Genomic DNA, 27,861 nt, shown 5'->3' on the forward strand with positions numbered 1-27,861 from the left:
AGTCCACCTCACTACCTGATCATCCAGACCACACTTCCTCAGTTTAGCTTTGAGGATGCTGTGGAAGACTGTGTCAAATGCTTTACTGAAATCAAGATATACCACATCCACTGCTTTGCCATCATCTATCCACCTCGTTATGTCCTCATAAAAGGCTATAAGGTTGGTTAAGCACGAATTCCCCTTGGTGAAAACATGTTGACTGTCCCTAATGACCCTCTTATCCTTGATATGCCTTGACATGGTACCAAGGATGAGTTGTTCCATCAACTTTCCAGGGATGGAGGTGAGGCTGACCGGTCTATAGTCACCTTCGTCCTCCTTCTTGCCCTTTTTGAAGACTGGAGTGACATTTGCTTTCCTCCAGTCCTCAGGCACCTCTTCTGTTTCCCAAGACTTGGCAAAGATGATGGAGAGTGGTCCAGCAATGACTTCAGCCAGCTTCCTCAGCACCCACAGGTGCATCCCATCCAGATCCACGGATTTATGGATATCCAGATTGCTTAATTGGTCCCTAACCCAGTCCTTATCAACCAAGGCAAACTCCTACATTGTCCATTGTTACCCCTACCCTCCACATAACTTAATTTTTTTTTGTGTAGATACCAGCTACTCTGAGAAAAATATTTTCTGTCTGTTCATTCCTTACTTTTTGAAATAGAAGAAAGTACCCACTGAAGTCTGGAGCCACAATTACGTCACACCAGCTAGCATACCTAGTTAAGAACTGGAAAAAAAGTGCCTGTATCTGTTGTACAGTCTGTACAGCTCCATGATGTGGTATAAAGCTTGTGGAGAAACCTGATTTTCCAAGATAACACAGGTTCTGCTAAGCTTAGCCGTAATTCTTTCCTTTTCTTCTCTGAAGTCAAACGTTAAAAGTGGAATGGGGAAAAAAAAAAACACAACAACCAACAACAAAACAATAGTTCAAAAAACAAATGTCTACTGATAGTTTCTGTTCACTGATCATAAAATTGAAATATGTGGAAGCAGGTCTAATAGGCAGGCACAAGGGGCAATGAGAAAGTTTATTTCTTTTCAGCACTACATTTGAGATTAATAAAAGTACGTAGTCTAAAATTTAGACTTTCCTGTCACATCTGCATCACTAGCAGCAGCATCTTGGGACCCACTATAAGACTCTTGACCTTTGTCATCATCCTGACCTTAAGAGATACCCTAACAGGGATTAAAGACAGTGAAAGATCCCGCCAGGTTCTAGGAGTGCTACAGCTTTTAATCCAAAAACTCTGGACATCCCTCAAAATAGTTGCAACTTCCATTTAAGGATCTCATAGATCTGTTTTTCAGGACTGCTTGTCATCTCTTTGCAATCTTTTTACTCTGGTTTAATATGAACTTAGCATAGCTAATCAATACTAAAGTCTTTTGGAAAACTACTGCTAAATAAGAGAGAAAAGTGTAAAGGAAACGCCTTAGACAACTGACAGTACAAGTTCACCAGACATTTCCTAACTTTACTAAACTGTTTGTTTGGCTGTGTTTGGCAAAGAAATTGATGTAATATATCAGAACCTGTGCTAGAATCCAGATTTTGCATAACAATCTTTCATTTTTTATTTTCAAATCAAGGTATAGATTTTTTAACACATTTGTCTATAAGAAGGCAAGATCAAACTCTAGCAGAAATAGCTACAACTGATATAACCCAAATTATCTTCCCCTCTCCCTCTCCCCCTTGGATGACTGTTACTGTTCTTTCTGTGCCTGTGTGCTCTGTAGGACCAAGGAACAGGCATCTCAGCTGGGAGACCAGCTTGTAACTTTACTGAGGGACTGAGAAGGGTTGAATATTACCGGCCTGAAGATTAAAGCAGTTAAGATCTTCATGTTGAAAACTCTGGATCCTGTTTTGAGAGTTTAATGTTGTGATATGCTAATCTCTCCAAACTTGGCATTTAAATGATCTCTCAGTTCCAACTGAGCAGAACTGGTGAACTAGGAAGATTTCTCCAAACAGTACAGATTGCAATTATACTTCTTCAAAATCCTTCTAAGTTGTCAAGGAAACGACACAGTCCTAGGTGTTTTCTACAACATCCCGGTGTTTAACAGGCTTCTTTCCTTCTGTCATATTCCTGAAGGAGTTTCTCAGAAAAAAAGACTATACTGACAAATAAATAATAACATGAGAACACCTCTATATCATTAATTTTAGTAGACCTAGTTTGCTAATGGCCAAATAGTTTCTACCACAACAACTGTCTCATGGACATCTGAAACAATTTTGTTATGCTTGCATTTGAAAAGGTTTCTCACTCAGACTCTTGGAGGTGTTAATACCTCTGGTAAGAAGAGAATGAGCAAAAGTAGTTAAACAAATCCAGAATACACCAAGCTGCTAAGTTTTGTAACTAGGTAGAAAGGGTTTAATATAACTTCACATAATCTACTTATTCTTTTGATTTTCTGCTGCAAGTTCTTAGACTACCGTGAAAAGTTCTGAATATTTCCACAACTGAAAATCCCTCCTCCAATTATTTCCAAAGAAAGTTAGTTTTAAGTTAGGCAACCTCTGTAACACATGCAAAATGAAAAACAAATAAAAATACACAAAACCCCAACCCAACCAACAACAAAACAAACAAAACCCTAAAGCAAGAAAACAAACAAACAAACACCACATAAAGACTGACACCAATCACCAGTTTTGAACTTTGACAGTGGAGGAAAACAAAGATATTCACCAGAAAGGTCTTCATTATATTGTGCTATCATGTACTACAGGTTTTTTTGGGGCTGCTTGCACTGCAATGGAGCACACACACCACTGTGTGGCAAGAAGAGACATATCTAAATGGCCTGAATCACCATCTTCCCTAGAACTTCTCTGAGGAATCTTAAACTCCATTATTCTGGCAAGGAAGCCATTTCTAAGTGTGCATTTACAAGTACATGTATATGTATTCCAAGAATGCATAAATGAATCCTTTTGACACTGGAAGAGAGATTGACCTCAGTGAAATAATAAACATATTCTCTGCATTAAGGAGAGAAAGGCAACAAGATTCTGCTTCAGATCCAGAGATTCTGGGGGATAATTCATAGCTAAGCGAGCCCTGAATACATTAAGTACCAATCTTATTGTTTTATGCGACTAAGGTGTTAAGAAATGGTTAGATCTATTGACAGTATAATGAGTGCTTGAAGTCGAAGACTCTTTTTCATTTACTTTGTTTCCTGAGCTTGAGAAGAGATACAGCTTTTGCTTTATGTTTCAAATGCATATATTTTAGCTTCTTCCTTTGGAAAAGTACCGTGTCTTTAAGGAGATCCTACCCAAACGGTATTTTTTAAAAAGATGTGATACAGAAAGGAAGAATTGCTGTAGAGCAGTTGATTTGTTCAGAGAGTTGCGGTATAATGGCATCACTGAATGCTTGCAACATGCAAAACTGTCTGATCATCTTAGACACTGATAGGAGAAAAAGAATGACCAGTCAGTGCAAAAAAAAAGTGTGGGCAACAATAAAGTAAATAACCTTTTATATGAAGTAAATAAATTCTGCACCCCTCTCATTTGCATGATGCTGTAGAAACAAACAGCTTTCAAACTTTCCTTGACAGCAGGATGGATTTACACTACTTTTGGTATCAATATTAATTAAAATATATATTTAGTATTTTTAACCACAGCAATTTGAAACAACCCACACACAGTATGTTTCTGGGTCAAGAATGATGAGATTAATTAGCAAAGCATTCAGATAGCTTTTTTCATGTCAAAAGATATAACTAAGGTGGCACAGAACAATATAATTTATCACTTGAGATACACCAAATTATTCTGATCTGCATAACTTAAATATAACATTAGGCAATATCTTCTGCTGCTAATAATAAGAGATTGTAGCTGGTATTACCTATTAATGTATTTAATTAAAGGCTTATTCATAATTTATAGTTCCATTAGCTTAGAAAAATGTTTACTCAATGAAAAATGTATTGTGGCATCACAGTTAATGGTTATGTTGATAACATTAGAAGCCTTCAACAATGATTAAAGAAGTGTTTGTCTTAAATAATAGGCATACTGAAATAAAACAAAAAAACAAAACCGAAAAAAACTATTGTGTTTTTAGCACACTATTACTTCCTTGCTCTCAGCAAAGCTAGCAGCAATAACAGAACTCTTAGTCTATTCAGCATTAGTCAGAAGAATCTGTTACGTTAGTTTCTGGCAATTCGTGCTTTGAAAGCAGAACCTGAAATACACACTGCTTCCCCAAGGAAGGGAATGAAGCACCCAGATAGGCACAGTTTCTTCTCTTCCACATTCTGCTATTCCTACCCTTACAAAACACAGGAAACATGCTGATGACAGAACCACATCTCATATAGCAACTCCAACACTACGTGTACTACATCTTTAAAGAGCATTTGGCCACATGGAAATTTAATTAAGGACAGGGTTTGAATGTGTTTTCCATGAGTAGCACGTGTGCCAGAGTAACAGGAGCTGGCTTTCAATTATGCTGATTACAAGAAGACTAATGCTTACTTCATTTCCAGCAGTGATTAAGCTTTATGCATAAAAGGCAAGCCTCCCAAGCTGACATGGCTATGGAGCAGAAATTATACCTCTTACAATTCAATTTCTCAGCACTTTCTTAAATTTACCCACTGTTGTAGGAGTAATGACCATGTTTAAGAACTGTGAAGTTAGCAAGCCTATCTTTCTCAGGATCACTTAACTCCTAATGTGTCATGTAGAGTGGATTTTGAGGTATATTTTCTCCATTTGAAACTGTAGATTTTTGTCACTGTTTAACTATGGCAAGATTGCTGTTGAATCTTTTCTTTTAAAACTGTATTAAACTACTAAAGGAGAAAAAAATCTTCTTGGGAATAAGAAACACTTATTAAGCATATTGACTACAATCATATATGAGAAATACAGAAAAAAATCATTTTCTTTAAAGATAATTAAAGGTAGTCAATAAATCATTTAATCTAACTTATTTTGAACAAGAATGCCTAAGTAACATGTGGATGTGGTTAAGCTTTTTATTGGTAAGTCATAAGCTCTCTCATTAAACATATGTCATTGTATCACAAATGTTGCTCCCTCAAGCATTTCTTCAAATCAGTATATTTTACTCTCTGCTGGCCTGTCTGATAAGATACAGCCTGCGTATACAGTATTGACTCAAATTCTATTAGAAGATAATAGTGCTTGCCATTGAAATTCTTTAGCTATCTCCTGTATAATGAAAACTCTCAATGCGAACAAGCCACAAGGTTATCCTGACAAGTCAAACAATCATATAGAAAATGTGTACGTACCGTTTTGTGTGATTTCTCATTACCGTAATGAAGTGAGATTTATTCCTAGCTATCTGTTCCCACATGTACAAAAACGATACATTTGCATACCCGTAAAGTACAAAAAGGTTCTTTTCTCAAGATCGTCTCAGGTGACATTTTTAAACCACATTTTTACTAGAGGCAATAGAGAAAATAAAGAGACAACAGTGTTCCCCATAAAGCTTAGCAAAATAGCACTTTGAGCAAGCCATTAAACTATCAACTAGATGCTTTGTTTTCTTCGTCAAGCTTTCTTATAACTATATAATTGTTTTCAGTAAAAGGTGTGTAGCATGAATTACATACTATAGTGAGGAAATAATAAATTCAATGTTTATTCGAAACATCATAATATATAAGTGATCTGCATGAATAAAACATTTTTCCTTTAAGCATAGTTTACTACAATAAATAAAAAGAATCAACTGTTTAAAAACCTAGAGAGATCTGATTTCATATCTAGCTTATTACTTCCATTTAGAAGTTTTAATAGGTTTAAAAGCGAATGCATTGAAGCGGCAAGATAGATTTCGGTTTGGAAGAGTTTCTCTGGAAACAAGTTCTGTGGAGATTTAAGAAAGTGACTTTACATAATGCATGTGACAATTACAGATGTGGTTTTGACTCACATTTTTACTTACATTACTTTTCTCAGGCCTCCTATAAAAGCTCCCTTCAAATCAACGTGTGTTGATTTGCAGCACAGATTCAGGCAAGTGATTAAAGGTCAAATCTCCAAACCTGGAACCATGGCACTGGCTACTGCAATTAATCTCACAGAACAACCTTGGTGAGAAAACACAGTAAAGCCGGTATTTATTAATAGCACTGAGAGTCCCCAGCTAGGAACAAGATGAGCAGGTACTGAGCAGAGAGATAATGAAATTCTTCAGGACAGTGGCTATCAAAAGAAGAGCATGGAAACAGAAGATACCTTCACTTCATCATGGCACGAGCCATATTGATGTCCATTTTATCCCATCCCAACCTCATTTCCTATCTATCTGAGAGATCATCTTGGAAGCCTTGTTAGATCTCCTTCGGTAAGTAAAGCCCAAGATTCATATGTTCCTGGAAACTGGTCAGGGTTGGGAGAAAAAGCTCAAACAGAAAATGCTAAGACTTTTGCAGCTGTTGTTAAGAGGGAAACTTTTTTGCACCCTTGATTACACAGCTCCCAGTTCTAGAAAAATATTAAGGGAGAGATGGAGAAATTTTGCTGTACAGCTCTTTTAAGGTCTCCTTCCTTAATCGTGCCTTGTTTTGGAGTGTGAGGAAGAGTATAAAAGTGACTGCCACTATCAGTTCTGTGCCAAAAGTCTAGACCTTCACTATCACTCTAATATCTCTCTGCTTGGTTTTTAAAATCCGGCATTTTCCTGCAGCTTCCTGACACCATCATTTTTTCAAACATTCAACAGCTAGCCCTTCCCAGCTCCTCTCCAGTTTCCTCACAACACAAACTGGCAGCACAAAAATGAAAAGATGAGAAGCGCTACCAAGTTTACAGCTGCTGAAAGCAAACAAATTATTTAGTCAAGAGAAGCACTGCTTCTAGCTCTTCAGGTCTGAGGTCTCCTTCAACTTATTTTGTAAGTACAAACAGAAAAAAGTGAAAAGGGAAGAGTCAAAAGAGGTTATAACATGCAAACGGTCAGGAGTTATTGTCACAAAAATAATAGTTGTAGATAGGCTATGTAATAGAGACCAGGCGTGCTCAAAGACTGTCCCTCATGGGAACCGTGACCAAAAGACATCACATGTCAGCACAGCAGCAGAACTGATCCAAGAGGGTAAGAAGGTCTGCAATGTCAAAGCGTGCACCAAAATTCAAGGACAATGGGGAGCAGGGGAGTGTTTTTTCTGTCAGCAGCGTGCCACCAGTATTCTCTAGCCATGCTAGAAAGAGTACAGTTGGTAGGATAAAAAATGAGCCACAAGTGCGTATGTGCTTATCATACTGAGAACAAACGATGATTGTACAGTGGCAGTTGGAGAACAACAGGAAATCCTCAAAAATGTTAAGAATTTTTCTAAGCATATTAAGAAACAGAAGACTAAGATATAGTTACTAGAACGTTAGTAAAAAGACAGATCTACTACCTCAAAAACACCTTACATCCCTTTTAGCCTCAATATGTTTTTCAGACTCAGGGCTGTTATACAGACAGTAATCTGTACTAGTTTGCTCACTTCTTACAGTCAAGACTGAAGTTTGGTCAAATTAGTTCCTTTCTTTTTCTTATACCACAAACACAGAAAAAATAAATAAGTTATGGAAAAAGCATGGGGTGTTTCTGCATAATTTTGGCACCTTGATAATTTGTTCTCTGCATTCACTGTTAGCACCATGAAGTACTTATCCTCATGGGAGCCCTGTGAGATACCATGATGTGACTTTCTGTCACCTAGGTGGAAACAGAGAAATGATGGCTATTCCTGTGGTGCTTTTGGTAGCTATGGTTGGCCAGCAGCACCAGGACACTGCCTCAGGAGCCATCTGCAGCTTTTGTACCATGAAGCAGCAACAACTGGAGGTTGACTGATCCTTAATGGTCTCACGTTGTTGCTTAGAAGCCTTTCCCTGTGTTCCTGGGGATTCCTGTGTCCCCCACTGCTGGCACACACAGAGCAGCATCGGAGCTGCCTGAGGTTTAACTATCCTGCAGGCTGCTAGCCACAATATGTTTGGTTTTATTTTTGTTTCAGGAGATGAGGAAGCATGCCTCAAGTGACACCACTTACATCTGCAATCAGCTGAAACACAACACATCTGGCCATATGCCAAGTTTTATACAACCTTTCGAAGTAATTCATTACAGAGACAATGGTTTGTAGGTACACATTTGAAAAGAAAGAAATTAGAATATTGTTTTTTGATCTGTTTTATACAAATGATAATGATGGTTGTTCACACATTTATTCTAACAAAATAAAAAAGAAAGCCTTTACATTTTACTCAAAGTCAGTTGAAAATGAGTGAAAATGAATGAATGAAAAGTCAAAACCTAAACTAAAATACAAATATATTTGTTTTGCAGATAGTATCTAAGTATACATTTATTTAAAGCAGAAAATCCACAAAATGCATGCTCCAGACAAAACTCATTTGCAGGCCACTGTTGTAATTTTCACTTAATTTACCCTATGTCTTTCACGAGTCACACACAGAGAAATCCCATAGTGGACTAGTATTTCTCCTATTACTGATACATCGTCCTTCCTTCTAGTAGTTAAACATTCTGCAGAGATCCTACCTGAAATTGACTTTCTTCAAGTTTTACCGGTAAAATTATCTTTGACTCTTGTGCTTCCATGATATTTAAAACCCAGTCTTATCAACACAGAATGAAAGTAAACTGGTTACAAACTAAAAGCAAGCTTTGCTACCCTAAGACCCTATTAGGTATTAGTAAGTACCAAATAGACCCAGTCAGTAGGACACAGAAAAGAGCTGTTTTGCGTCACTAGTTAATCAATAGACATGGCTTTACAATTTTCACTGGCAGGAAAGACAACATCATTTATTTTAGATGTTCTGTGGGTTGAGTCAAGTACATTATCTCGCCATTTACAGGTAAAGACTTCACCTCTCCCCTTTCCTCTAGCATTCAAAGCATGAATAGTTTGTTTTTTTTTAAAGAGAAAATGTATGATAAGATTAATGGGCAATCACTGCATATCATGTTTAAGAGAACAACGAATTTCCAGAGGACTAAACAGCGTTCCTTTCTGAATAAATATATCTAATCATTATTTGCTGTGGTAGAGCAGCTATAAAAAACATGATCAGGTCTGATGCTCTGTTGATGTATTGCAGGCTGAAGGAAAGTTAATGGTATAGTTAGCCTGGCTGCCTTTTTTTCTCATTTTCTAAGCTGCAGAGTGGCATAGCCTTTAGCCAATATAGCAACTCCCAACTGAGAATGCATTAAACTGAACAGATGAATGGCAGTATTTTAAAGTGAGTCTGATAACCTAGACATGCTTGTGGGTTTTAAAGGGTCCATATCAGATAAAAAGAACTAGTGGACACTTGAGAGCTGACATATTCTTCTAAAGAGATAGGATGCAAAGAATTCAATTGGGCCATAGAGAATATTATTGAAAAAAAAAAATCATCAAAAAGGGCAAATGCAGTTTTTATATCACTAAAACCAAGAGAGGTACACAAAATCATGCCATTCAGGAAATACGCTCGACTGAAAAAACACTCGCAAACAGTCATATGGTGTTACGTAATGCAGAAATAAATCATTCATTACAATCTCTCCATAATTAATAACTAATGACTTTTACATAGATTTTAAAGATGCAGATGGAAATTAGGCTCCAGTCCTTTATGAGTAAAATTAGTGCGCTGCAGATTTTCACTAAATTGAGGAAGATAACTCAAATTTTGTTTTCACCCTTTTAGCCCAGACACAGATTAAAAGGAAGGCTTTTTAGGAATTTATTGCAAAGTAGCAAATATAGCTAATGCTGTATATTCATGTTGTAATTTCTAAGGTAAAAAAAAAGTAGTTTTGTGCTCTAGCCAGGTATTTTATCAAGCATCCTTGCTCCTTGGATTCAGTGTGTCTGAAAACTCATCTTTTGTACAATTTACTTAAACCCAATGTTTAATGAAAATTTTGCAAGTGGGAAAACGATTTGTTTGTCTAAGGTTAAATACACTGTTAGCCATTTAACTGGTTTGACATTAGAGAAAATAGGGTGTTCAGAAAGATTATGTGGACTTGAGTTTAGTGTTTGAGTCAGCTGTTACAGGCAAACACATACACAATTTTGTTAAAAGATATTGAGCTAAGATAAATGTCGTTATTCTAAATTTAATAGGGGCATGAGCATGAGACTTGTTAATCCAGTTGTAAAATTAAAACACATCAAAGGGTCGCTGCAATATACAAGATGTCTAAATCAACATCTTCTGACTGCAAGATACATTCTCAAGGGTGAAAGTGCTTCTAACCAAAGTCTGTCAAAAAAAAAAAGACAAATTGAAATGTTTTCTGTATCCATAGGAATACTGTAGCTCCGCATGCCTCAGGTCAAAACCCCAGACCTCTCATGGCTAAAATCAACAAAAAGCTACTAGCAGCTCTGACTGCTATAACTTATGGAGGAACTTACATTCGTTTTCCACATTTCTCCATTTACAGTTAATTTCCTCTATGTTCAGAGGACAAACAAAGCTGAGAACATGCTGCCTTTCACTTGGAGACTTAAGAGGACAGATAACTTCCTGTGAGACATGGGGAAACCCTGACCAAAAGCCCATTCACACCACTTTACAGAAGGAAACCTTTCATGCAGGAGAAGTTTCTAGTGCTTTGCTTGTACAGCAAAAGGTTTTAAAAGTTCACACATAACCTTTTGTTTTCCACATTCTACAGCACTGATGTAGTGTCTGTCTCTAGGGCTGAGATTCTGTTATCTAACTACATCAGTACTAAGAGATCTTAAACACAACTGCTTCATAGCATATGTACTTTCATAACTATGGATATCTCAATGAACTAATGATGGGGAAGGGACACAAAAAATTCTAGAAAAGCCCCTTACAAACATGTCAAGTGTTAGCAATTTTTTTTTTCTATCTCATAACTTGAAAAAATATATTTGTGAAGCTAGTTCTCGATGTTATAAAGTACCAGAATAGCAGACCCAGACAATGCAAGTCTGAGGAAATTTAATGGAATCTTTTCCTATTTACTCTGACTCTTGTCATTTTATTAGCTGTGACACAGTTGCACATTCACAGACCCTTGCATCTATTAAGTTTGATTGCCGTGATAACTCATATTTGGAAGTTGTACACACAGACAACTGGGTGAGCAAGAGAATATTTTATCCATAACTGGTTTCCGTACTAGCAGTGGTCAAGCCTTTGGGCTGGTATAGGTGATAAGAAAGCATGAAACTCTTCTCATCTTCCTTAAATTTAAAATATTGCTATCTTGAATTTTAACAATGTAGATGATCTCTCTCTTAAAACATTTCAATGTTCTTAAACACATTCCCATCAAGGATGAACAAAATATTAGATATTTGATGCTTAAGGAGCTGTGTACTGCCACTAGAACTTAAGTAACCATCCTAGTAAACATTCGAGAGCTCATTTGCAGAAGTGGAACTAAAGCAATGACTCTTTTGCAAAGACTGATGGTTTAACTGTTGTTTTAAATGCTTGTAAGAGTGATGTTAGCATGCAATAAGGCTGAGCATTACCAACTTGGAAATGCTGGAATGTCTTTGAAGGGTTATTACCTGGGAAATGCTCACAAATGCTGACAAGTCATAGTCCCCAAGTGCCCATGAATAAGTACTTTCAAGGACTTTCGCCTCCATAAAGAAATGCATAATTTTTAAATGTTATTTGCAGAATGCTATTCAACAGTTCTTAAAAAAAAAAAAAAAACAACAAAAGAAATATGGCATATGAGCCTGATAATGTGGGAATTATTTTCAATGGAAATTCAACTTCTTTGTTCTTCTTTCCTGCCTCTGTTTTCTTTAATGTTCTAACTCCATTCATTTTTCTATTCCATTATCACAATTGTCTATTCAAAAAGCTTTTAATAGATTTGCTTAATTAGTGAATATTGTGTCTTGAAGTCTTTGAGCTTTCCATTAAAACAAAAAGAGAATAAAGCCTTCCATGCTGTGATAACAACATATGTCTGATAACACGTCTGTCTGTCTGTTTATTCTACCAAAGTCTTAAAGTGATACACTGTTTCTGCAGATGGGCATGAAGCAGCATGACTCAAACAAGTCTAATGGTTATGGAATCAGAGTTTGACTGTTCATGATAACTAATCATTGCATCTTTATATACATATCATTTCAGTAGAAAGAGTAAACAGTTAATATCAAGATATTCTGACACTGAATGTGGATTATACATCTCTTTCACAAAATGAAAGGAAACAAAGAAAAGATGTTTTGATGTTTTGAAGTAGGGGGGGAAAAAAAGTCCAAGAAGTGTATTTCGACATTTCTGGACAACTACTCTGTTTTATACCTTACTTGGCTGAAGACATACCTAAGAGATCTAACAGCAGAGTTCCAAGACCTTGGGAAAAAACAAACAAACAAACCAACCAGAAAATACTAGTTAGGCCTCTTACAGTAGCCCACCTATATATTATTCTTGTAGACATAAACATGGTTACACACACAAGATTTAATGGCTTAATGATTTTTAAAATGAACAAATAAATGGGTAAGTCAAAATAAAACCAAAAAAATGCACAGCTCCACAAAGGTTCAAGCATAACTGTGTGCAACACTAAGAAGCAAGTTAAGTCTAAGAAAAGTCAGTGAGGTAAGACAATCATTAGTGGCAACTCTAAATATATAAGACTTGGAATATATTTTTCTGAAAATCCTAAACTTTTTTTTTTTCTTAATCTTTGTGTCTTTGTGGACTTGAACATTTTCGTGCTTGTGTCTGTATTTTTGTAATAAGCCATAAATGCTATGATTCATGTATATACCACATATACTTTCCATTTTTTCATTCCTGAACTACAGGAAACTACTTTTGCTCCCTTTTCAGAGTCCTGGTTTTGTCCAAGATACTAAGCAATTGTTATCATTCACCTATGTTCTCAAAGAGAAGGCTGCAATGTAATTCAGTTATGGAAAAAATTATATTACACTGAACAACAGTTTTCAAATAAACCTAGTGCAGCTAGAAATATATCAAACAAGTTTGCAGAGTTCTGCAAACCCTGCTTCAAGTATAACTTAAAAAACAACAAGAAAGTGAAAATACATTTGTAGTTACTTTCAGTGAAGTTTCTCCATTAAGATGACATAAGTGGAAACAAAACAGGAAGTTTGTATTTGCATAGGAAACTTCTTAATTTATAAAAAAGCCTTCTCATTTTAAGTATCAGTTTTATCCAAACACATACATTCCACTTAAAATTTTCTTTAAATATGAAAAAAATACTTGAAGTCAACTTCATGAGAAGTGTAAACCATAACTTCTCGTGAATGGAATTTCAACTTCAGGATTAATTTCAGATCTTCATGTTCTCAAAGGGAATATGCCCACCAATCTTTTTGCACAGTACAATTCTTTGTATGTTGGATACTAGAAAGTGAGGGGGAAAAAAAACCACAAACACCACCACAACACCACCAAACAAACCAACTAAAGAAATAAAAAAAGATTATTCCACTAATTTAAGATATTCTCCACAGAAATAATAAAGCTACTGTATTTTTTTTTTTTTTAATTCATTAATAAAACCTAGTAAAAGTATCATCTTGATCTGCAAACAAAATGTTCAGAAACAGAAATGGACCAAATTATACTTCTAACATATATATCCATTCAAAATAGTGGAAGCACTTTTAGTAATGGAACCAAATAGTGAAGGGAGACATAGCTCCATCACTTACAGTGTTAAAGAAGCCATCATGGTTTTAGTAACCAAAATGCATGTTCTTTCAGATGTGTTAATACCACACCCTGGCTCCTGCATGGCAATTTTGCCTTTGAAATCAAATCCTCTCAGGAACCCATTTGAGAGAAAGTCCTTGTGACTCACACAGCTGTAAGCCTGCCCAGCTCCAAAATAACTCCATAAAGCCAGTTCTCTACCTTAGCATTCTTGCAATTTAATATTCCTCAACACTGTTATTTTATATGAGCACAGATGGGCAGACAAATCGATTCATGCCATTAGAGCCTTCACACCGGCCACATTTACCAGCCCAGGCACAGACATAAGCATTCGCTCATGCAGTTCTCAGACTAGGTTTGGATTTTTGCATCACTAGCTTTGCATATATTCTAGCACAAATATTTTACTGCAGGAACTGACTTCTCACATACCCTGCTGAATGAACCTAAGCATTTTGCAGCTAGAGCAAACACAAAGCTGTCTCATCACAATTTTTCAGATAAGTTTTGTGTAACAACAGCTCCTGGAGTTACCAACTATGATTATATACAAACTCATGTAACACGTAAAGGAAGAAGTATCCTTCCTACATCCTTTAGCACAATCCTCTCTCCTTATAATGCAAAACTTAGAGAGGGGGGGAAAAAAAAAAGCCATTATTTCAGAGACTGCACAAAGTCACACAAAAACTTAAGGCAAAGAGTTTCAGTCATGCAACCTTCATACTGAAATGTTGTGGAGTTTCTGAATGCAACAAAGTGAAGTTCTGCACTATGGGTTGTTTAGGTCAAAGTGAATATGATTCCTATAGACATTTTCTTTTAGATGTATTCATAGATATATTTAAAGCAAACCTTGGGCTATGTTTAAATAGAAAAGACATTCTAAGATCTTCAGCAGCTGTTATGGTTAGAGAGTTGTCCTGATCTATTGCTGCATTTAGACCAGGATAGTTTATTACTCTCCGTTTTTCACTGACAGCTGGCATATTACATTTTTTTCGTCTTCCTTATTACAAGCATCAGCTCAACTGATGCAAGTGTTGAAGAGCTGAGATTTTTCAGATAATATCACTTCTTGAGACTGCACAATGTTGAAACTAATGACAGTACAATGAAATGATACTGTACACCGTTCTTCATTGTATACTGTAATGACAGAAGCTGTGGTGTTCTTGTAAAATTAATTTACTTGGAAAGGTATAGAAGCTACAAGCTCTTCACTTAGCTGTTCTACACTGAGGCAGAATATGACCCAAGATAGTGTTACAATTTATTTTGAAAGGACATAGTCAAGGTGAAGCTAAAATTACATGTCCTCTTATGTGTTGAAGGTCCTGTATCAATTTAGATCAATCAAAATTGAAAAGTATAAAAAGCCAAGTCTTAAAAAATTATGTATGCATACTCTCCATGCAGCTTAGACAATGAAGTTTTTCTATGATTCTAAGCAGTTTCTTTTCCCCAGGTTCTGTTAATTCCATAGAGTTATTTTGCAAAGTATGTGAACTTTAATGTTACTTCTCTCTAGTGGAAGTTATATTGACCTTCTTGAGCTGTTGTACCTTATAACTGTACTAAAAACCACCCCAACCACTTACTTCATTTTAACCAGAAGTTTAAAATACCGATTCCTGTCTTTCTGGACTTGGCTTTTAAATACAGAAGAATCAGGGAAGAAAGGGGCTTGAAATAAGTACTGTTAGAAGAAAATGCCACCTCATAGGAGAGGACATGTAGATGATTGCAAGTTCTTATCTAGTGCTAGATCTGCATTACCATTATGAGGGCACAATCACTTGATGCTGAAAAAAGTAAACACACATTTTCAGCCATGCATACACAGTAGAAGTTCACCGTCATTGTAAAGTTAATCACAAAAATAATACTTTTTTACTTCAATTTTTGTGGTAGTTTCCAATACCACTTTTAGTACAGTTTTATCTAAATATTTAATTCCACTGATTCAGCAATAGCTTCTTTTATTATTTTGCCCCTTTCTTAAGAAGTTTTTAATTAACAAGGTAGACCACTTGTATCAAATTCAATTAAAAAAGACACCACAAGAAGTGCAAGAAAAGAGAAGTACATCTAAGCGTCAAAATTCGGAATATTAACCATTTCCTATTTTGTTTTTCACACCAATTCTTCCATGAAGAAGAAAAATTGCTGGTAATTCTTGGAAATGGTTAATAGAATACACCATTTTTTCTTGAGAAGTACAGGAACAGTTGACCCTGAGATTAAGGGAAACACTGGAAAGGTGAAAACAGAGACAGATAAGAGAAAGACTATTTCAATATCTCTATAAAAATATTTTATATAATACTTTAGTACAATTAATGAATTTTTTCTATATTAATTAATTCCAACATCAGATAGTTCAATGAAGGCTTTAGCAAACAATGACTTTTAGCTCCAAACATATGTACAGTGTTTTCAGTTTTACCAAGAAAATATTGATTGCGAATCAACTTTTCTAGGAATCTCAACCAAATCCTAGCCTGAGAGCTTTTGAAGTGTCAAGAAATTGTAGTGTCAGGCACTTGAGAACAAAACAGAGCTTTCTGCAGAGATGCTATGAAAAGAGGCTTCACTTTTCCTTTTGAATTTTGCACTCCTTCATTGCCTTGTAAATTGTCAATCTACAGTCAGAAAAAGTAATAACAGGAATAAAGGTGGTAGCTCGGCTTTATCTGAGTAAAATAATGATTGAGTAGTGTTGAAAAAAGTCAGTCGCAACAAACAATTTACATATAGCTTGTGGAAGTTAAGCTGATTTTTTAAAGTCTTTTACAAGTTTGAAGCTAATGCAACAGCACAGAAAATATCAATAGGCAACTGTTTTTTTGTTTTTTTTTTTTTTTTTTTTAAGATGAAACTAATACCACACAATAATGCATACATTGAAGTTAGCATAAGGAGCAGACCAATTGGGCCAGATCTGTATAGGAATGCATCTAATTCTGGGAACCCAAAAACCTCAAGCAGTTTGGGTCTCAGCATGACACCTCAGACTAATTAGAGTCTGGTCCCGTGGTCTCAATGCTCCTTGGCAACTGGTATGCATTAAGTGCACCTTTCTGTCTAGTTTGACTTGAAAGGTGTCTTGATCAACCACCTTGAGCATTCTAAGAGAGACAAACCAAAGCACTTGCAAGTAGGAGCCAAGTGGGATTTATAGACTCAGCACAGGAGAACAACATCTACAAGGTGTACAGAGCAGTTATATAGGACTCAGATTTAAAAAGAATGCTAAAGAAGTTTTAATTGGAAGTGATAAGGATCTAAATGAGAGAAGGCAGACTAGGAAATGACTAGGAAATGCAGGTATCATCTATTGCCTCTTAACTGCCTCAGCATTAATACATACTTGATTTGCCAATCAATGTAGATAATAAAAAATAATCCCTGTAAGCAACATATTTCATCAGTAACATCATTATGAGTCAGTCCTAGACCTGTTCTTGTTTGCAGGCAGAAGAATTACTGGTTGTAGCCTTCAAAAGAGAGATGCAGACAGGAGATGATCTAGTCTTCTGTCTCTGAAACTGTCATCACCCTACCTAAGTGAGAGCCAGTCTAAAAGAAGTTTCCTTTTGGATTTAAGGACAGCATAGGAAGACCCTGTCTGTGATTGCATTTGTATGTAGCTATATGCCTCTCTTTTAGCATATCTTAAGTGCCTTCCTTATACAGATGTATGCACCATATTTAGTAACTATTGCCAGAAATAGAAAAGATATCAGAACTGAACTAATTAAGTTTCAGGAAGAATTCAATTATACTCTTGGACCCAGCTTTGTCACAATTTAAGTAGAATTAGTACAGCAATAGAAAAAATAAGAGAAAATATACTAAGACAGCTTACTGAGCACATACAATATATTTATGCACTTTTTATTATAGATATAACTGCTTGTGAGAATAATCCTACATTAACAGATCCATGAGTAAAGCCAGATGGAATGCAGTTGATATAAATCTAAAATAGAAAATTAAGGTCTGTTTATAAATAGCTATTAATTTTGTTTTCCAGACCATTTAATCCTTATTCAACCAATAACTCATAGATTTCTAATGAAGTTATAAGACAGAAAAATTACAGGAGTTCACCTAAATTATTAAAAATACTGTTAGTTTCTAGGAAGATTTTTAAAAGTTTTTTAAAGGGAAGATTTGCATGCATACTTCAGTTTTCTGAATTGCTGCTAATTGAGAGATTTCCAATTTATAGCACAAGGGAGAAATTAGAGCAAGAAGGATACAACTCGGAGGACTTGAACAGGTCTGGCTAAACCCTAGCAAACGGAATATGAGGAAGCATTTGATAAGTAAAATGCTTCCTTTGCTTGAAGGTAGGGGAGCTATATCTCTGAAAACTAGTAGTTTCCTGGCAGTTCATTCTTGGATAGTTGCAACTACATCTATACAAGATAAAATATGCATTCAGTATTCAAACTCACTGCCTCCACCTTGGAATTTACATGAGTCAAAATACATGTGTACATGTATAGACACAAAAAAATAATATGTCAATGTATTTGTATCAAGACCTTTTTCTCTTTTAGTTAATTCTCCAAAACAGCATATGTAATCTAGTAGATGCATTTTAATTGTTATCAATAAGAGGTCACAGGCTTTGAATTGCCCCAGGCCTGAGCAGGGCTGAGCTGGTTTTATCAGGCTCCCTGTGGCCAAGTGCCCATTGCCCAAACTGTCTGAGCTCCAGCTCTGTGAACACTGCTAGGGAAGGGGCTGACAGACCCAGGCGGTGAGGTACTGGGGGGCAACTTTCACCCCTTCCCTGGGTGCAGGGAAAGGAGCAGGCATAGGTGGGAAGAAGTAATAATAGCTCTAAGAAGATCCAAAAGTCAGGAGGAAGAAAGCATCAACATCATGCTTCTCCTGTCACTCTCATCTTGAGAATGCTTCTTGTCCTAGTAAAAATCTCAGGATGCTGGAGTACTCATTTTAACTTTCTTCCTGATTTTGCCCAGGGAAGCCTGTAGTAGCACCTTTAGAGCCTAAGGGAACCTTAGAAGAGTGATAACAACATTACAACAAAGCAGAAGCTAACAGTTTTGTTTGTTTGTTTGTATTGTTTGTTTTTTTTTTAATATATAATAATTTTATACATCTAATTAGTGAGGCTTTTCCATACTCATTATTTAATTTGGATGATTAGAGTTGTTGAAGTTCGTTGGACTAACAGTAAATTCTTAAACTCTACCCATGCTCCATGTTGTGCATATCCTAGTGTAACAAGAATTCTAAAAAAAATTAAAAATCGTAGTTTAATAATTTTGAATCTAAGTGTTTCCTTACACAGTGTGAACTGCAATAGTGTTATCAGATTTGGTGATGTCAAGGTTCTTACATGAAATGAAGCTCTATGTGCTGAGCTTCAGTGAAAGCCCTGAGTACTGCCTACAGGACTGAAACTTCTGGAAGGATGGATGTTGTTTCTCTATGTCTTGGGCTCATTAAAATAGGTGTGAAAATTATAGTCAGAAACAAAAAAAATAATTATAAATCAATGCAGCACACCAGCTACAATTATGAACATAGTGCTTTCATGCTGAAGAAACAACGTTAGTGTTACCACAAATCAAAGGTACCTTGTTAGTTGCTACTTTTTATGAGGTTGCTGAGGCAAATTTTATAATACAGTTTTAAACATCATTAACTTCATGACCTTACCATTAATGTGTTGATACACAACTCAGATTGCATTAGTGAGCCAACTAGCTCCCAGTGTGGAAGTATATCTTCTGTTCCCCTTCCCCCCAAGTCATTATAATAAGAACATCCAAAGGCAAATAGGTTGCATGCAAAACTAAGTTTACCTCTGATTTATGACACATTTTAAATGTTTCTTTAATGTCATAAAATAGCATTTGATACAAACTGGTTCAGGCTAGCATTTCTGAAACATAACAGTACATCTAAAGAAGAGATAATGCAGCCATGGGGAATTCCCATTCATTTATGAGTGTAAACTGTTAAGCATACAGGTACTATATTCACATGCTTCAAAGAAAAGCATTTGGTAGCAGTATGCACTTTGTAATTTCTGGCAGAAATACTAGTTTTACAACATAAAAGACCTACCTAAAGCACTGCAAGGAATAAATAATTATAAGAAAGAATTATTTTAATTAGGGTAGACATGAACCTGTTATTTTACACTGCCAGCCAACCACAGTTTCTTTAAAACAAAACAAAAATAGCACTAGTGGAGTAAAGATGGTGAGTTGATGGCTTGAGGCCTGGTGATCCATTTATAAGGTTATAAATTTTTAGTTTATCATGGAAGGGAATGAGTAATCTGGCTAATATCACATCATTTACAACTGCTTATATGCTTTGAATAATTATGCGTCAAACAAATTATTTTTCTTCTTTATTATTTTTGACCAAGTCTTATGGTTTGGATGATTTTTTTCAAATACTTTGAAAATGTATTCTGGTTCTGCACCTTTCTGTAAAGAAGTTAACAGTACAAAGTTAGAAAAAAGAAAAATCTCCTGTTCACCTTGACATGTGATTTGGAAAGGTTAAAAAAATATTAAAAGAGAAGAAATATATAAACACAAAATTTGAAGTCTGCCCTTGTTGCTTCAGTGGGTAAATCGGGAAGGAAGACACAGGTCATAGTCATGGAAATTAGTTTGATTTTTAATCTGTTTGCTTTGGCAAGGAAAAGGACATTAACAAACTGTAATAAAGAGAAGTGGGGACAACCTTATACAAGTAGAAGCTGTTTCCAATTTGTAAGAATAAGGAAAAAAGGAGCACATTTTTGTCTCTACCTTACCAATAAACTACTTTTCTCTTAATCCATTTCAGTGTATCATTACTCTTTAAAATTATTTGAAAAGTTGTTCTATTATAAGATTTTTGTAACTAAAACATTTTATATTTTAAATACTACTGTGGTAAAAGTACTGTGACCAGCAGTAATGCAAATTGTAAACAAATTGAAGCAAAACCCCTGTAGTACAAAAGAATGCACCACAGAAGAAGAGACTTTCAGCTGCTTGGTAGCATTTGTGATGCACTTTGGTGGGTTGTGATCTTTCCTCTCCCATATGACTACTCTCTCATTAGTAACTATTTCCTGAATTAATAATTTCACTAGCTAAAAGGAAAGTGTTGTCATGTATATCAGCGGAGATTAAATGCAATCAGCATTTAGATTAAAGCCTGCTAGAGTGCTCTTCTACCCTTTTCTAAACACTCCTTTCAATGCACATTGGCTAGGTCTTAATTATATGATCCCGAACATGATATGAACAGCTAAAAATCATGATATAGTATAATGATAATTTATAGAGGGGAAAAAAGCAGGAAGATTGTTAAAAAATAAAACTCTATTCTCCATGATCCGCTGTTAAATGTTCACAACCATACCAGTTTCTCCACAGACCACTTGTTGGAAGTCTGTGTTCCAGGAAAACCAGACAAACTGAGAAATGTTTAGATTAACAGGTGTGACTTGCTTCCCATTGAAGGAACAGCATTATACACTACCTCTGTATCCACCTGAAGTGGTTCCCAAACACAAAGTGACAGCTTCATGGCCATGGACTCAGGAGATTAATAAGACTTCATGTCTTCAATTATCACACCTGCTACTTGATTAGTTAATCTGAAACCAACCACTTAAGTTTATAAACAAGCACTTGGTTCTTTGAGCACTCACCACCTGAGCCTGGGATTTTGCTTCTGGCTGAGTCAGGCTATTTTCTCCACCCTGCTTTTCTACCCTTTGACATCTTATCATAGGAGAGTTTCCATGGCAGACAGCAGAAGATACAGTTGAGCCTTGTTGTTATACTTCATGGGTTTTTTCTTTAGAGCTTCAATCCAGACTGCAACATCATTTGTCAGGAAACTAATCAACAGATCCAAAACAATTTGGGTCATTTAGAATAGCATTTGTGCTTTAGCTGTCCTCCTCAAGCAAAAGGAAGAAACTTAAAAAATAAAAAAAATCAAAACCAAAACCACCACCACCAATATAGTTCTTTGGGTTTTGAGTGTTTGAGACAGTTTATTATTCCATCCCAAAGCTTGGAGGTGAAAAACTAAAGATGCTTAGCAATCTTTAGAAGTTCACAGGTGTCTAAGTGAAGAAGGATCAAAACAAAACAAAAAACCAAGTAATACATCTAAACGTAACCCCTTTTGAAAATATTGAGAGGAGGTAGCTCCTGCTGTGTTAAGCCCTCCCTTTCCAAGAAAAGCAATCATCTGTCCCTCCTGCCCCCACTCCCCCGTAAACCAGTCTCCCACCCCCAAAACCCAAGCCCAACTAATTAATATTGCCTTGTGCATGGAGGCAAAGATTTGCTCACCTAGCAAATAAATAATCCATTCTATAAAAGTTTTGATACCTGGATGTTTTTACTGTCATGTTAATCTGCAGAATGCTACACAATTCATTGGACTTATATAAGAACAGCCATAAGTTTCTTACCTCTCTCATAGCAGCTGAACAACTTCCTTTTCTTTAAACCAGAGAAGAACAGCTAAAAAGTCCAACATTCCAAAGTTTGATCTGAAAAGTTGGCAAGGCAGAGAAGATGGACATAAACTGGACTCCATGAAAATAGCACTAGTATAAAAATGAGACTTCCATCCTCATCTACATGTAGTTTTTTCCTCTTAGACTCATGAGACTCATTGTCTCTCCACAGATCACCCTCAACATTATTATCCATATAAAGAGTTTTCTTATTGATCACCTCAGTAATTCATTTGCTGGAATTAATGTACCAAATTAAAATATAACTAGTGATGAGTCTTATGTTACAGGAATTGAATTTACTCAAAAAATATATTGCCCTGAAGCAATATATAGTACTCCTATAGAATTAATTTTTGAACATTCTCTAAGAGCTACAGACTACACCAGTATTCAAGGTTTAGATCAGAGAAGAAAATTCAGCTGACACCATTGCCTTTAGCATTTTCTCTTGTTTGAATACCAATGAGTACACTCCTAGAGTCTCATTATTCCCTTGGCAGGGCTTCCACTACAATTTACACATGAGTAATTTCTTTTTATAGACCCAATATCGTTTTGTTCAAAACACATTTATCACTACAGAATGTGATACAGTAGGAGCAAACAGCAAATGCTTCTCATCAGCATTGTCTTTGTGAAACAACTCCACATGAAAAACAGCTAGTATGTGAACCTGAAAATGCTTGTTTAACAAAATCTTGCAGTTGCTAGGGGCTTGTCCATAATCAGCTTACTTGTTCATGCAGTTGAGTATCACATGCACAGTCTTGTACAACACATACTGAAGGTTCAGGGTGAACTAAAATCTGTGATTGAGAAAGTTTTGTCACTAATATCAGTTTACTATGCATAATACAACACTCAAGGCTCTATAACACTTAATAGATCTCATTAACTCAGAGACAAAGTATTCTCTTTCATAAGTCAGAACCTTAGGGGTGATTTGCAAACTATTCCCTACTTGCATATGTACACTTCTGCAGACACACAGATATATACTTTGGTATGACCTTTTGAAAAGACAGATCTGAACATGGATACAACCCTTCAACTGGAACTAAGTCTGTCTTCAGCCTCACACTGATGTGATTGCCCCCAAGTGGGTAAAATAAAAATGGTAGGAACATCACAAAGGAACAGACAGATATTCCACATACATACCTGTATGTTCACTGTTTTCTGATGAAAAAATCCTATAAAAACCCTGTAGAAAATTATGTGAACAAGTTAACCACAGCCCCATTGCACTCTGTCCTATAAGCATCCTTAGAAATGCTTTTTCAGGCAGAAGAGCCACTGTTGTTCCTCAGTTGGCCTGTGGCATGTGAAAGCTCAATTGTTCTTTTGGCTCAGCCCCACTGTGGGTTTAGGAGCCTGCTCAGTACTTTCTTGCTTTCTGGGAGCAGAAGGCAGCATTCTGCAGAAATACTCCTCTGTGGCTTGGACTGGGAGCATGGGCTGCACCTGACACTGCCAACAGAAGAGCTGCAGGCTTCTCAGCACCCCCCAGCATGGGTCTGGGTGTTCAAATGCTGAACAAGTAATGCTGATTAGTTCATTCTTATGTCAAAGAGCACAGAAGCAGCAGAAGGGAGGAAAAAATAAGGAAGTGAAATGACAAACAACACACATGACACAGGACTTATGAAGCACCTCTTCTGAGGGTGCAATTGTCTCAGAACTCTGATTTCCTGGAAGACAATTGGTTATTGCTTGAATTCACCTAGTTATCAGGAATCATTAGTGGGCAAAGGGTTTCAAAATTTTCTAGTTCTTGGTATCAGGTGCCAGCACTCATGCCCAGAGGTACCATTATGCTTCTTACACTGAGCTTTCCTTTCTCAGGTGACAAAAGCTTCCAACAGTGAGGTGCTAATCATTTTAGAGTAACCATAGCACAAAGAAACCACCACATTCAAAAGCTGGCAAGCCTAAGTGATGTTTGAGCAATGCCCAGAATCAAGGGTCTGTATCTCAGAAAGAAATACCCAAATACCTGAAGAAACCAGAGTCTCTAGGTTAGGCCCATAAACTAAGCCAAAGGAGTAGATTTCTCAAGACCAATTTGAAGGTGGGAGAATAGGAGAACCTTGCCAGTTTACATTAAGAGCTTTTCCTAAAACTTTTATTTCTGTTTGTATTTACCCCAGATATGTTCATCCTTCATTGCACTTCGTTTAGCTTGTGCAGTCAGAAGCTCATCTTCATAAACAGCTGTTTCTGCAGCATTCATACATACCAACGGATCTTTGCAAAGAACCTTTCAGATGGTTCAAGTCTTCACTGAAATGTTAACATACAGGGTCTCCGTGCCAGAGAGAGCTTTGTGGCAGGAGTCATACAGAAGTGAACACCCAGGTTCTGAATCTTGTAAGAGTTTAAATCTACTTAGACTGGAACAGGGTGGGGGGACTAGCAGATCCCTGGGGTTGTTTAAATATTCAAGTTCTGGATAATTTAAATATCTCATTTCAAAGGTTCAATAGTGTATTCTCAATACCAGTGTAACTTAATACACTACTTAAAAATCAAATCCAATTGCAATGCTACAAAACAAGATAGGAAAGAGCTCACATATTTCATTCAAAAATCAGTTTGGAATTGCTGTCACAGTGACTCCTCACTTCTCACTAAGGCTAAAGCTGGGGACACCCTTTGTCTTAACTGCTGAGAAAAATTAAGTTTAGTCTTCTCCTCACTACTAGGTGTTTACACCTTGGACTTGAACATCTAGACAGGTTACTTTTGCACATGCTCAACTAAGCAGTTTCAATGTAGCCAACGGGTTTCTAAACTATTGATATGCCTATAAGAGAAACATATCAAGTTTAGTTTTGCAACCTTCTTGTCAGAAAAAATTCAGAAGGGCAAGAAAGTCTGAGGAACCGAACATCACCCCATATAAATTTGATCATCATTAAGTACCATGAGATACCACAAGGAATTGATAACACTGAGAAGTAACAGCCATGACGATGCTGCCAGCTGAATAATCTTACTTTTTCTATTAAGAAAGAGCCACAGAAAAAATCACTTCTGGGAATAACAGGCAGTTGACTTTAATCAAGAAAGACCAAAGTATTAGAAACAAAATAAAAAGCTTTCTAATTTTTCTTGAAGAAAGATTAAATGGAAAAAAGCACAACAAAACTGTTTCCTGGGTTGTATAACTTACGTGTAAACTGCTTAAAATCTTACCTACACAAGAAATGACGGACTGTTTACCAGAATGGTAATGAGAACACAGAAAGGCTGGAGGTGCTGGGCATAGACAGAAAAGCATTTCTGGTTTAATCTCACTAGTGTTAATCACCTGCTGTAACCCACTGTTGCCAGTGAATTGCATGCAGAGAATACACATAAGTGCTCTTCCAAATAGTAGATTTAGATCTGCTTAGTGGGGAAAAAGTCATTTTGATAGAGCCCAAATTATTCTTTCCTTCCTCCAGTGATGGGTATTTTCAGATTAAAATTATGAGAGATCAAAAACTTCCAATCTAATATTTTCAAAACAAAGTATTACCCTTAAAAAAAATTACAAAAAGGGAACCAACATTAAGAACATTTGAACTACAACCTCTAAACAAGTAACACCTTCTTCTAATGGTTAGTTTGGTTTCTCATTTTGCTGAGAAAACCAGCAGATTTCATTCCTATGTCAGCCCAGATAAATTAAAATATAAAAGTATTTCCACAACTATGGCACCAGACTGGAAATACAATGTAGACTGAACCTTTATTTCTGGGTGGCATGCTAACGGATTTTGAAAGTAGAATTTTAAAAAAATAAGTATGACAATGCAGTCACAATACCTATGTTTACTGATAAACCATCCCCCCCCAAAACCAACCAAACAAAAAAACACCAGGAAAAAAAAAAATAACTGGAGTTGAAGTGCCGTGCAACAAATCCCTATTTGTCTGCCACTTATCAGTATGGCTTTGAAACCCAGACCAGTGGGAGGAACCACAGCCTGATGACTTCTGCAACCAGGTAGGATGCAAGATCTACACACAAGCTCAGGCCACCACCTGTGTATCAACAAAGACTTATTTGGGCAGTCCAAGCAGATGATTTTGACCTGAACTTTCTGAAGGTTATCCATTTTTCCCCATAGACTTTTCTTTCTAACTAAGGCTTTTAATCACTTGCCAAACCACTGATTTCCAGAACTGGAGGACTGACGGACTGCTCCTCTTATAGCCTGCAGTTCTTTGGTTTTACCAAGTAATACAGAGTACTCTTGATTCAATAGATATATTTTCCTACCAGCTACGCACATTAACTTATGATTCACAGGTAGTACACATCGGAGACAAAATGAGTATTCCGATTAAGTTCATAATTTCTGTTAAATTGATGGCATGATGATAACTCAAAGAAGAACTGGAACCTTCAGAATATCCATAAAATTTTCACTGATGTGCTAATGAGCAACACAGTCTTGCCAAAAAAAAAAAAGGAAAAAAAAAGAAAAAAAAGATTATAACAATTTAGCTATTCTAAGACTATTTAATGAAGAAAGACTTTAATGCAAATCAATTGAAAGGTCAACAAAACCAGCATATATTTTAAAAAAGTTCCTCTTAGAACAGTAATGTTGGTGGTGGGGAAATCACAACCATATGATTAGTTATGAAATATTTTTTTTATTATTTTTGAAAGTTTCTATTGAAGATAGATTCCAGTAATAGACACCTATTTCTGTTGAGAACTTTTGCTTTAAGTCATCTTTCTTTTTACACCTAGAAGTACAATGTTATTTATCAAAGACTAAAATGTTCGAAACTATATCAGCTATCTGAAGGAACGAACAAGTGTTATGTGTTACTTTAATTACCTAGAAATCACAGAGCTGAGATGCAATAATATTATATGGTCAGCTAAACTAAATTATTTAGGAATTATAAATAAACATACTGAGCTATTTACTAAATTAGGTTTTAATTGTTTCCCTAATGATCTAGCACTTAAGATGACATTTTTATTAGCTAATAATATGAACATTAATGACATTCCAGAAGGAACATGTTAAATTGTTTTAAATGAATTTATCACATTTCTGTCATTCTGATTGAGTAATTGCCCCATCTTAATATAAATACCCACCAATGTGATTATCCATTGTGATATCTGGTAAACTTCGTTGTGGTTGTTTTTAACTTCAACCAACAAGAAATGAAGTTAAGCCACAAATAAGATTAAAACTAGAAAGGCAGTATATAATTAAAAATTATTTCCTAGCTTTTTATTACTATTATTAAAAAAACCTCAAATAGGCAACCAAATGAAGCAACAAAATGCATCATTGAATTAAGCAGTGCTTTTCTCAATCCTTTTTGTAGTTGTCTGTTCACAAAAAGGGGAACTTTATGAATTATGTCATGTAAACAAAAGCATGTTAAAAAAACTGAAAAAAACTCATAGAATCAGTTACATGACAAATTTTACTTCTGATATAAAAACAAACCAAGCACAACACCACACAACTGTAGAATAAATCATGCATTTAGTCTTCCAGAAATTAAGTATTTTATATTACAGTGGAGTTTAAACAACAGAATATTAAAC

General features: G+C 35.9%; 1 long non-coding RNA gene across 1 annotated transcript in view; it reads right to left on the reverse strand.

The window, feature by feature from the left end:
* The window catches only part of LOC110365289 (uncharacterized), a 35,538-nt gene extending 13,780 nt beyond the window's left edge, over positions 1–21,758 (reverse strand). Inside the window, exon 1 of the long non-coding RNA XR_002424683.2 lies at positions 21,462–21,758. This is a non-coding gene — a long non-coding RNA (uncharacterized LOC110365289). The remainder of the gene's footprint in view (positions 1–21,461) is intronic.
* Positions 21,759–27,861: the final 6,103 nt, after the last annotated feature.

The sequence above is a fragment of the Columba livia genome, chromosome 1, assembly GCF_036013475.1.
Source record: "Columba livia isolate bColLiv1 breed racing homer chromosome 1, bColLiv1.pat.W.v2, whole genome shotgun sequence".
Classification (NCBI taxonomy): Eukaryota; Metazoa; Chordata; class Aves; order Columbiformes; family Columbidae; genus Columba; species Columba livia.